The sequence below is a fragment of the Pelodiscus sinensis genome, chromosome 18 (assembly GCF_052426305.1).
Source record: "Pelodiscus sinensis isolate ZL-2025 chromosome 18, ASM5242630v1, whole genome shotgun sequence".
Classification (NCBI taxonomy): Eukaryota; Metazoa; Chordata; order Testudines; family Trionychidae; genus Pelodiscus; species Pelodiscus sinensis.
Window position 1 is genome coordinate 9,119,630 of NC_143069.1, and position 12,590 is coordinate 9,132,219.

At 53.8% G+C, this 12,590-nt stretch overlaps 1 long non-coding RNA gene across 1 annotated transcript; it reads left to right on the forward strand.

Annotated features, from left to right (window-relative positions):
- Window positions 1-2,224: 2,224 nt before the first annotated feature.
- Window positions 2,225-7,809, forward strand: LOC112547013 (uncharacterized). Its single transcript, XR_016347218.1, has 4 exons — window positions 2,225-2,322; window positions 3,029-3,053; window positions 6,121-6,152; window positions 7,325-7,809. It is a non-coding gene; the product is annotated as an uncharacterized LOC112547013 (long non-coding RNA).
- The last annotated feature ends 4,781 nt before the right edge of the window (window positions 7,810-12,590 follow it).

A 12,590-nucleotide genomic window follows, 5' to 3' on the forward strand; every position in this document is an offset into this window, starting at 1 on the left:
TGAAAAGTTACAATTTTCCCACCAAAAATGTTGGCAAACTTTTGTTTTTGTTTTCATTTCCATCTTTCAAAAAACCCCTTTTCTAACCAGCTTTGGGGCTCCTGCCCAGGCGACCTTCCCACTAGCCAGGGCAGCTCCAGAGCACTGCCCATCTAAAGACCCCTCATGTTGTGGCAAGAGCAATGAGAGCTGGGTTGGGAGATGCATCCTGTGCTGCTCTAGCCCATTTCTTCCCCCACCCACCAGGGAAGCCTTTGCCGGGAATGTAGTCACAGAGTCACAGAATGGTGGGTCTGGAATGAACCTCCAGAGGTCACCTGGCGCACCCCCTGCACCGAGGCAGGGCCAAGTCAACCTAAGCAATGCCTGCAGGCAGGGATGGATTAAGATTTATTGGGGCCCTTGTGCAAAGAACACTGGGGCTCCGCATATTCCCTCTGATGGGTCCTGCACCCTGCTCCTTCCTTTCCCCCAAGGGTCTTCCCCTTGGCCTGGCTGGAAGCTGGGGCATAGGCAAGAGTTGCTCAGGGAATCCTGGACCCACCCTGGAGATCAGGGCATGGGCTGGAGGCTGTTCTTGGGCATCCCAGTTCCCCCAACCAGAGCAGGTGGAGGTCTTAGGCTCTCCACAGCTGCAGTGGATCCCTGGGTGAATTTTACCTCCATCTAGGATGGTGGTTCCCAAACTGTGGTGTGTCCCAACTCCAGGGGCATGAGGGAACTTTTGGGGAAGGAGTGGGGCACAGGTCAGCTCCCACAGGGAGTGAAGAGGATGCACCAACAATTTCTGCTCTGCCCCCAGGTCTGCTCCAACCTGACTCCAACCCTACCCTCAGCCCCACCATGGCTGTGCCGCAGACACACCTCCAGCCCCACTCCCAGCCACCAAACTTAGCTGCCAGCACCTCTGTGACCCTCGACCTATGTAGCAAGCTTGAAGAGAAGGCTAGACAACGTAAGTGGGGGACAAAACTGAAAGGTTTGAGGACTTCTGGCCTCGGGTGACCACACGTCCTGTTTTGGCCCTGGCTGTCCCAGTGTTTTTTGGAAAAAACTGGGTCTTTGTCTCATTTGCTCTTGCTACCTGATCACCGGTTGGGGTTGGCAGGAGCTATCAGCACAAATAACCTGCTTTGCCAAAATGAGGCTTGGGGGGTGAGCAGTGGGAGAAGGGGGGAGGGCAAGAGGCAGGGTTCAGGCCAGCCTTGCGCAGGAAAGGAGGGGGCTTGGGCAAGAATCTCAGGCTGGCTCTCATGGGGGGCTAGGGTGCTTAGGCATGCACCGTTGGGGAGGGAGGGGATTGGAGGGCTGGGAGGTAGGGCTGGGGGGGATGTATCTTCACTCACTCCCGACACAGGCTCTGTTTGTCTTCTGTCGTGCTGGGGTGCAGGCCTCAGGGGTAAAAGGAGGAGCAGGGTAGAGGAGCAGGGAGAAGAGTGGTACAGGGAGTGGGAGCACCATGGGGCAGAGGGGGGGCAGGGTCAGAGTGCTGGTAAACCTGTGGGGGCCCCAAAATTGTCTGGTGCTTCAGAGCATAGGCCACATTGGCCCACTGGCTCTGCCACTGCCCGCAGGGGTTTGTCCAACCTGTCTTTCAACCCCTCCCCCCCACCCAGCATGGGGTTTCCAGAGCTGAACTAGCCTTAGACTGAGTCAGGGGGAGCTACCAGCCCCACCAAAGGAGCCATGGCTCAAGGCTTGGAGTATGCAGAGCTGGCCATGGGTCTGTACAGCTGGCTGTGTTGCCCGGAGTCTCATCCAGCATTGCTGCTCCCATATCCTCACACTCCCCTATCCCAGGCAACGGTTCCTAGCCCCTTCCCCTCTCTCCTTGCTCTGTCCCTCCTGGAGAATGTCCCAGGGGGGCGCTGGCCCTGGGAACAACAGACTCTGCTGTGCAGTCCAGTATGTCCATGTCCCAGTGTGGGGGTTTCCCCGTGTCTGCTCTGTGCTGAATGCTCCGTGTCTCTGACGTACCCTCGCTCTCCCTGGGCATGGCTGCTCCCAGGTCTCTGTCACTCCCTGTCTCTCTCTGGCAGTGGCTTTGTTGTCAGGAGCTGACTGGGCAGAAGCAGGGAACACAGACAGATCTCTGTGGGCCCAGCCAGGCAGGGACTGTCCTAGCCAGAGCCCAGAAGTGACTCTGTCAACACGACCCCTGGTGCAGAGACCTGCACCATGAACCTGGCAACACTGGCTCCCACAGGCTTGCTCACGTTGTTCTGGTTTTCCCAGGAGAGCTTTGGGGACTGGCAGCCATCGGGGGAGTCATAGGGCTCTCTATCCTGTGTCTGGTGCCACTGATCTGCTTGCTGAAGAAAGGTAGGTGACAAGGACTTAATCATAGAATCCTGGGGCTGGAAGAGACCTCAGAAGTCACCGAGTCCAGACCCCTGCCCAAAGCAGGACCCACCCCAACTAACTGAGATATGAGCCCAAGGGGGTGAATGGACAGTGGCCATGTCAAGGAGAGACCAACGGGACCATTTTCCAATGAGCCTATGAAACAAATGCAGCTACATTCAGTGGCTTTCTTAAGCAGCCTGGTCTCTCAGGGGCTTTCGGAAATGCTGCCCCAAATGCCTAGGGAAATGCTGTTTCAGAAGCTGCTAAGGAAAGTAGGAACTGAAGTGCCATGAGCTGACCATGTAGTGGGAGCTCCCTAATCCCATGGGCACATTGGCAAATACCACTCCAGTCTGTCCTGGGTGCCAGCAGGGGATGGACACACGACACAGGGGGGAGCTGCTCATGACTTTCCGGACAGAGCCAGAAGCCTGCTCGGCTCCAGGGGGCTATTCTGGGGAGCTACGTTGAGGCCACAATTGCCAAAGCTGCCCAGGGATTTGGATGCAGTAAGTTCACAGATAGATCTGCGAATCCCTTGGGCGACTCTGAAATGCCCATCATAACCATGGTGCAGAGCCCAGCCCCTGGTCACACATGGCAGAGCCCATCCCTTGTCCGGGCAGGGAGGGATGGACGGCGGGGACACTGCCAGCTGTAATTTCCTTCCTTTTTCTTTCAGTCACAGTGAAACGGAGTGATCCAAGGTAGGGAGGAGGGGACCTTAGCCTGGGGTTGTGAGTCTGGACGTGTCTCCAGGGGGTGATGCAGGGAGGGGCAGATTCCAGGGAGGGAACTGAGTTTCTAGCCACCCTGGAATGTTCCCTGGTAAGCGGGACCCCTGGGATTTCCCAGCCTCTCTCGCTGTCAGTGTCTAATGCAGGCTGAGACGCACCTGCTGGCCAAGGAGGCTTGTGCATCACACAATGCCCAGCAGCAGCGTGTGCACCACAAACCTAGTGCAATACCCTGCTGCACTGACACGTTTCACACTTGCCTTCGACAGGGAAGAGCTCCCAAACCGCAGCACCGAGAACATGCCCACAGAGGAGCAGATCCACTGTAAGGATCTATTCTTCCCCCTTCCTGCCTGTGTGTGGATAGGGTCTGGTGCCCACTGATCCCGGGGAATGGTGCGCCAGGTGCTGTACAGACACAGAGTCAAAAGACAATCCCTTTCCCAAAGCCATTATAACTGCAGGCCCAGACCCTCAGAGGTCGTTTAGGCTCCTAACTTTGTCAGTTTAAATTCTGAGCCTCAGTACCTCTGAAGGTCTGGGCCTAAGGGCTTGATGACTAAACACAGCTGGAAAAACCAAGCTGAGGGAGGATAAGGTGTGACAAGGAGCAGACACACCAAACACCCAGCCACGGAGCCCTGCTAATATCCCCAAATCTGTACAGCTGAGCTGGGACTCACCCCAACATGCTCCCCCTGAACAGCATCCATGCCTGGTGCCCATGCCTGGCTTCTGGCCTGTGTCTGATCTTTCTGTGTTTCCACAGGCCCCAAATTCCCTGCTCAGGTCTGAAAAACAGGAAGGGCTACCCATAGCGCTGGACTAACTCTTCTGGGGGCCCGGGGCTATTAAATTGTATGGGTCTGGCTGTGAGGTGGGGCCAAAATGAGGAATTCAGAGTGCCAGGAGGGGACTGTGGGTTGAAGCAGGAGGGTGAGGGCTCTGACTGTGGGTGCAGGCTCTGGGGTGGGGTCTGGGGCTGAGGTGTTTGGGGTGCAGAAGGGGTGCAGTCTGAGGCCAAGGGGTCTGGAGTGCAGGAGGGGGCTCAGGGAGGGAGGTTGAGATGTGCAGAGTGGTGTCTCCTCCCCTCCACTGCCCCGCCAGGCAGGGACAGAATGCAGGGGCTGAAGATCAGGGCCTGGTCTGGGGGGAACTAAAAAAAAAATCCACAATTTTGGTGGCCTGGAGATTTTTTGTCCCACCCCTCCAGCCCCACCCCCCCATATTAATCTGGCCCTGGCTACACACCTGAAAGGACCAGAGAGCTGGATGGATGGAAAGGACTTCAAGGTATCATCAAGGGCAGCCCCCTGTGCCACGGGAGGGTTAAAACTACCCTTGTGCTGTAATTCATGACCATCAGGGGAACCTTGTGCTGTAATTCATAGCTCCTAAGGCTAGCAGGGACACCAGTGGCTATCTAGTCTGACTTCCTGTACTGCACAGGTCAGAGACTTCCTCCGTGTCTTACACTAACCCCGACCTGCTGTGATCTGCTAATTAATAATAACTGGGGTGCACATTTCAGCGCTCCCTTGCAACTCCCATGACACAATTAGAGCTGACACCAGAGAGAAAACCTGATGTGGTTCCACTAGCCCCAGCACTGGCTTATTTTGGGCTGTCTCAGGCTGCTGCTGTGTTTATTTCACTGCTGTTTCCATTTCAAACCCAGCCCCAGCTAGATAAAACCATGAAATGTCTCTGTTTAAAGAACCGGACGGGTCTGGGGGAGGGGAGTGGAATTTCTCACGGTCAGGAGTTGCTGGGCCCGCGAGCCAGTGCTGCGCTGGTTGTGCTGCGGAAGTGGGGTGTGAGCAGAGCCCACAATGTAGAGTCTAACTCCATCACAAGATCTCAGGGTGGGAACTAGCAGGGGTTATTTTTGAACACTTACCTCAAGCAATAGATACATCTTTCTGCTTGCAAGGTCAGCACTTCCCCTTGCTGGGCTAGTGCGGAGAGAGTGTTCAGTCTTAGGTGAGTGACTGCAGGACAGTGAATGAAGGCTGAGCGGGGTTTATCACACACTCATCTCATGGACACTGGAGCAGCAGCTGCGTGTACTGTTCTGCAGAGCTCCTTGTGCGCTGCGTTGGGGTGGGAGCTTTGGGCTGGTTCAGTTTGGGGGACATTTCCCAGGGAACCTCGCATCCCTCTGGTCTATGACTCCAGTTCCAGCTACAAGGCTTGGCAGAACGGCTGGTCTTGTGTTTGGGTCACTGAGGCTTGGGGGATCTGGAGTTAATTCTTGGCTCTGCCACAGGGTCCCCGGATGACCTTGGGTAAGTCCCTTAGCAGCAGGTCATTCTGCCATTGCCCGGGGTGAGTAACAGCTCACTCTGTGAGCTCTGCCTGACACTCCTTGGGGCGGCTCTCAGAGCGAGGGGCTATTCAGCGTGTGGGAGGTGCACTGCAGTGTTAGCTCTCTGTGCCACTGCTCCCCATATGTAGCCACAGGCTGGTTTGAACAGATTGAGGGGCTGGGAGAATAGCCCCATACGCATGGGAAATGCTGGGGGCCATGTAAGTAGGAGGAGGACTAGAATTTACACTGGCATCCCAGTGGATCCAGCTGCCAGGGAAGGGGATGCAGGAGATTGTGGCCCATTTGGAGATGAGGTTGGTCCTGCATATCCTCTGCTCCTCACCCCCTTCTGTCAGCGCTCAGCTGGCTACTGTGAGGTGTGGCAGGGTCTGAGACACCCACATAGCACAGCATGGTACTGAGTTAAACGCCGGCACCTGAGCCCACCCAAGAATCACAGCACCTCCACAGACCCATTTGCTGAAGAAGGAATGGCCTGGTCCCTGCCCAGAGGTGCTGTTGAGACAAGGAGCAAGTCATCCCCAGCCAGGGCAGCCTCCCTCTGACCCCGAGCCTTCTGTGCTGCTGGCTGGTCACGGACAGGAGAGGATTTGGGGCTGGGAAGGTGTCATGAGGAGGTGCTGGGAGCTTAATGGGAGGTGAGGTATGAGGGGCTCTCTCAGGGAGCAGCACGTAACCCTCTGCTCTCTGCTAACTCTCCCCCAGATGCTGCCATCAGTGAGTTTGGCGCAGCCAGGGTGAGTCATGACGTTAGTTGAATCCTGACTGTGAATATCAGGCTCAGGACCTGGGACTTCCCAGTGGGAATTTGCATTTGCTGTACTCTCTCTGCCCTGTTGGGCACAGGGACCAGCCTCAGAGATTTCAGTGCAGAAGGAATCGCTGTGCTTGTCTGGTCTGCCCTCCAGCAGGGTCTCACCCAGCGATTCCTGTGTCCCACCCAGAACTTCTGCCACTGCAAGTATGGCTTCTAACAACCCATGAAAAGGATGAGATTTATCTCTCCTTCTGCCCAGTTTTCTATCCCTGCCTGCTCCCGCACTGTGTTTGAGCTCATTGACATTTTTTGAACAAAACAGGATTTTTTTTTGGTAGAAAAATAAACCCGGTTTTCCCAAAAGGAAAATTTCCACAAAAGCTTGCAGGATTGGGCCACTTAAACTGTTTGTTTCCTGATAACTAGGCTTTCAGTAAATAAAAATAACTATAATGGTGTGAGGCACATTGATTAAGAATTCTGATGACAAATAATGGCAAATTGTTCAAACAGAAACATGACTGGATCCATCTGGAACCAGTGAGATGCAAACAAATGGGCATTATTTTTCAAAATTGTTTCTCCATATTGGGTGTGTCTAGACTGCATCTCTCTCTGCCAACAGAGAGATGCAGATTAGACACATCGAAATTGCTAATGAAGCGGGGATTTAAATATCCAGCACTTCACGAGCATAGAAATGGACACCACTTTTTTTCGGCATGGAGCTTTGTCAGGGAAAAGTGGAAGTCTAGAGGCTGATCTTTCGAAAAATAAAGACTTTTTCGAAAGATCCCTTATCCCTCGTGAAATGAGGTTTACAGGATCTTTCAAAAAAGGCTTTATTTTTCGAAAGATCAGCCTCTAGACTGCTGCTTTTCTCCGACAAAGCCACATGCCAAAAAAAAGCGGTGGCCATTTTATGCTAATGAAGCGTGGGATATTGAAATCCCCCCCTCTTCATTAGCAATTTCAATACGTCTAATTTACATCCCTTTTCCGAAAAAGTGATGTAGTCTAGACGTACACATTCTGACCAGCTGCTTTGCCTGTAGTTCCCTTCAAAGAGCTATTCTGCTGCTGTGTCAGTCGCTCTCTTCTGGGGTTTGGGAGTTAGCAGATGAATAACAGGATTTTATTTTCATTTTAAAGCATCCTCAGGTGCGGGAAACTGAGGTTACCACATACGCCGTCATAGGGAAAGCCTGTGATGTGTCCACTGAATGCTCCAGCATATGAAGGACATGACCCAGCGTGTACCTGTGGTCTGCACTGACTCTGAAATGGCCGGCATTGATGGGGCCAGTGGGCTAATCACTGAGTAGCCTGAGAATTTTGCAAGTTTTTAGAGAAAATCTTTCTGCTCCATGACCCTTCCCTGCTCCCCAACCTCTCAGTGCTCTCATCCTGCGTTTCTCCGAGCCTCCCCATCACTGCTCCTCTCCTGCGTTTGGACTTTTATAGAAACTGGAGCAGAGCATCAGCGTGTTTATTCCCATTGCAATAAAGCTGGAAGTGTGAATTCGTGCAGTGGTGATTCTTTCCTGGATGCTCAGGAGTTCAGCTCCCCTCAAGACCCATGGAGTCCTGCCAAGCCACGGTCCCCATAGGCTTGAGCCGGCCAGGACCCTAATCCCAGGCCCAGAGCAGAGCCAGTCAGGGCTGCAGTCTGGCCAGGAGCAGGCCCCATAGGCAGGGATGCTGCACAGCCCAGCAGCCTGGCAATAACAGGGAGCAGCAGCCTCTCCCTTCTCACTCTCTTCCAGCCCTCGAGTTGGGGCATGTCTAGGGACTCTGTCCTGCACCTGGGGTCTGTTCCCCCTTTGCAGGGGCCAGGCAGACCCTCATCACTGCCTGCCCCCCTCACCAGGACTGCAGCTCCCCTCACCCCTAGCCTGCCTCTGTGGGAGTGGGGAGTCCATGCGCAGCAGGGGGATTCACTGTTCCCCTGCCCAGGGCCAGGCCGTGGGTTTGCTGGGGAACCTCCCAGGACATTTCTGCCCCCATCCAGCTGCCGCCCCAGGGCTGGGGTCAGGGCCGGGCTGGCTCCCAGCTGGGCTCTCCTTTCCCCTCTAGATGGCGCCAGAGCCCCACTGCCCTTCTCCTCAGGCTGTTTGTTCTGCCCCGCCCCTCCCCCTCTGGGATCCAGGTTCGGGACTTGTCTGAGTCTCTTGTGAGCTCTGGCTGCCCCCCTCCCGTTGCACCCCAGGGCTCTGGGCCTGGACAGGCGCCTCTTGCCCTGGTCAGAGACCTTAGCTCTGAGCTTGCACCTCAGGCCCATAGAGCCCACACTTAAGAGTCCTGACTCCCGACCCCTGCTCTAATGACCAGACCCCACTGCCCTGCAAATCCCTGAGGCAGAGTTAGGGGCTGTCCATAAATTACATAACACTTTTTTTCATGTTGTTTTCAAGACCCATGTACACTTGGTAACCCTGAAACAAACATGCAGCATAAAGGACTCCCTCCTGCCCCTGTAAGGTATTATGTAATTTATGAACAGCCCCGTGAAACCCAGGAGTCCTGGCTCCAGGTCCCCTGTTCTCACACACTGGGTCTCACTGCTCCCCACTTCTTCAAGCCAGGAAAAGAACCCAGGAATCCAAGCATCCTGCCCTTCTCCATTCTACCATTGGACCCTCCTCCCACCGAAGGCTAGGAATGGAGCCCAGCCAACATCCCCTCCTCTCATGCCTAGATATGGCTTTAGCAGTGACTATTTGCTGTGCAACAGTGGGGAGCTGGCTGTCAGAGGAGTCTAGCCCAGCCCTGGGCTCTTGATCGCTCTGAGAATGGAACTGAAAGGCCAGGAATGAGTAAAATTGAAACACTTTTTAGCAGGACTTAGCCTAATAAGGTGTTTGAACCCTTAGCTTTCTGGTGCAAAGCCAGACATCAGCTCCATTTGGCTGCACAGTCACTGAAACCCAGCTGTTCCATCGCCCTCAAAAACCAGTCTGAGGTGTTCAGCTAGTGCAGAGGGAACAATAAAATCAGGTTGTGAAACAGAGAGCTCCCCCTGAGGGAAGGTTTCTGAGTAAATACTGCTTGTGCAGTGTTCCTGTGAGAACACTGCAACACCAGTGGAAAGGCTTTCACCACTGGTTTAGTTAATCACCTTCAGTTGATCTACAAGTGGGTTAGGTTGGTTTAACTTAACTCAACACTTACTAGCCAGAATGAATAGCACTGGTGCCCCTAACCTCTGTTTGTCAGAGGCTGGAAATGGATGACAGGAGAGGGATCATGTGATGATTCCCTGTTTCTCTCCACTCCCTCTGGGTCATCTGGCATTGGCCACTGTTGGAAGACAGGATACTAGGATAGATCAACCTTTGGCCTGACCCAATCTGGTCGTTCTTCTGTTCTTATGTTAACTGCATTGGTTGAGGTGTGGAGTTTTCATGTCCTCCCTCTCTCCAATTATGTGGTCATACTGACTTAATTTTCTGGCCTGAGGTTTACAGTCTAACTGCTGGATTCAGAGTACCAATTGTTACAGCATGGGACTGCACTGCCCTCTTTCACTATGTCCTGGCTAGAGCTTGGGGACCATTGCAACTCTTGGGCACCAGTTAACTGTAGTTAGCTAAAATGCCTTTTCAAATGTTTACATGGAGAATCTGTGGTTGCATTAGGGTCATTCACAAATGTGTGTGGAGCATCTGGAGTCGCCTTACAGCTGTGGTAGTTAACTAGAATTAATTGGCTACTTGAGTTCCACGGGTTCACAAACTATAGACAAATCCACTGGAAATCATGAAAATGGATCAGAACTGAGGTTCATCAACTGTAAATTGTGGTCAGAACCAAATACTTCAGAGGAAGGTGTAAGACCTCCTGCAACGTCCATGGTCCAGCAAGATTTTAGTTAGCTGGGTGTCTACTTATCACCGGTGTGATCAAATTTCCCATGGTCCCATACATTTTATTTACAGCAACCAATCCTTGCTCCCGATATTCTGTACTGTTATTTAATTCTAATTTATCTCTAAATGTCTTCTAAGAGCTCAGTAAGCAGTGGAAGTGTTGGTTATGCTGTTAGAGATATTGGCCTCTGGTGGTTTGGAAAATTCTCTGGTTTGGTACCAGTCAGGTCACAATGGTGCCAGATTAGAAAAGTTCAGCTTCTATTTGTTATCGAATTGGGGTATGTCTACACTAGCTCGTTAGTTCGAGCAAGGTAGGCAAATGAGGGCAACAGGAGTTGCAAATGAAGCCCAGGATTTAAATATCCCAGGCTTCATTTGCATGTTCCCAGGCACCGCCATTTTTAAATCCCCCTTAGTCCAAACTCCGTGCCCACGGCTACACGTGGCACGGAGTAGGTAGTTTGAATTAGAGATCCTAATTTGAACTACTGTTACTCCTCATTCCTCCGGAGGTCATCGAGTCCAACCCCTTGCTAAAAGCAGGACCAATACCAGTTAAATCTAGATTCTAAAGTTCCACTGCATGTCAGCTCTTCATATGAATATGAGTTCAATTGTATTCGGTGTTATTTCATGGAGAAAAATGTGTTTTTTCTGTGCTCACAATAAATAGCTTTAAGGTAGAATTTTCACTTTTGGGCTGTGAGTAAGCACAGAGTTGAACTTTGGGTTGAAACCCAGACTTTTTTTGAGAAATTCAGAGGACATCAAAATAGGAGTCTTTTAATATCATGTTTTTTAAAAGAAATTAAAATCTCAACTATAGCAATCTTTACTATCAGCAAAAGTCCTGATTCTGCACCCTTTAAACTCAGCAGCTCAATTCACAATGTTTACTAACTAGACTATTTAAAGAATGTAAGAGGAAAAGACTTACACATAATCAGTGAGGGTATGTCTACACTACAAAATTAGTTCGAACTAACGGACGTTAGTTTGAACTAACTTTCATAGGCGCTACACTAGCGCTCCGTTAGTTCGAACTTAATTCGAACTAACGGAACGCTTAGTTCGAACTAGGTAATCCTCATTCCACGAGGATTAAGCCTAGATCGAACTTGCTAGTTCGAATTAAGGGCTGTGTAGACCCTTAATCCGAACTAGTGGGAAGCTAGCCCTTCCCAGCTTGCCCTGGTGGCCACTCTGACCAACAACAGGCAAATTTGTCGCGCCCCCCTCCCGGCCCCGGAGCCCTTAAAGGGCCACGGGCTGGCTACACAGTTTGTGCCAGTTGCAAGGCTGCCAGCACCCGTGCCAGCACACCCTGCACCTGACACCCATGAGCCAGCCACCCGAGGACACCCAGCCCTCCCCCTCTTCCCGGGACCAGCCTGGTGACTCCCAGGACCCTACCCGGGGCCGCAAGTGGCGGGCACAAGCGTGGTCTAGTGCGGAGATCGTGGACCTCATCGAGGTTTGGGGGAAGCCTTCAATGTCCACAATCTCCGCACTAGCCACAGGAAGGCGGCAGTCTATGGCCACATGGCTGCCAGCCTGGGGCCACCAGCGCACCCGGGAGCAGGTGTGCTGGAAAATAAAGGACCTGCAGCAGTCCTACTCCCGGGCCTGCCAGCCAGGGGCTGACCCGGAGGCGTGCCCCCACTTTCACACCTTGAACCGCCTCCTGGGGGCTCATGCCATCCCTGCCCCCTGGGACGTGATAGACCCCGGAGCAGAGGGATCGCTCCAGGAGACGGAGGAGGAGGAGGAGGGCTCCGAGAGCCAGGAGCCTGCCGGCAGCCTGCCCAGGACCCGGGACCTCCGAGGAACACCACAGAGCCGCTCGCCTGTGTCGTCTGAGGCCGGGGAGGCATCCACCTGTGAGTACCATCGTGCTCCCCTTATGTGTACGGGGGGCTGGGGCGAGAGGGAGCCCCAGGACCGTGCGCCTGGGCCTTGCCCACCACGGAGCAGCAGCTGGGGATCCTGCAGGGGCCCTGGCGTTGCAGAGGGGAGCTGGATTTCACACACCTGGGCCCCTGGGGTAATTGACTGCTGGTCTTGTTTCACCACAGCCGCAGCACCTGGGCCTGCAGGGCGCACCACCCCGCCTGCAGCAGCTGCCCGTGCCCGGGCAAGCAGGAGAGCCAGGAACCAGGAGGAGTACCAGAGGTGGCACCTCCGGTTCCTGGAGCAACAGCTCTGTCTCCAGGACCACTGGGTACAGGAGGACCTGAGGCTGCGCCGGAGGAGCTTGGAGGCCCTAGAGGAGCAGGGCCGAGCCCTCAGAGGCCACCTCCAGAGCCTGCTGGACCGCTTCCCATTTCCTCCTGCTCCCCCTGCTCTCCCTGCTCCCCCTCCTCCTTCCCCTGCTCCTCCAACTCCTCCCCCTGCTCTCCCAGCTCCCCCTCCTGCTCCCGCTCCTGCTTCCTCCACACCCCCTGTCCCTCCTGCCCCCCCCTCCACAACCATTTCCCACCAACGCCCCCGGACCCACAGTGTGGCGAGACGGGAGAGGCAGCCGGACTTCCACCCCTGAGCTTTCC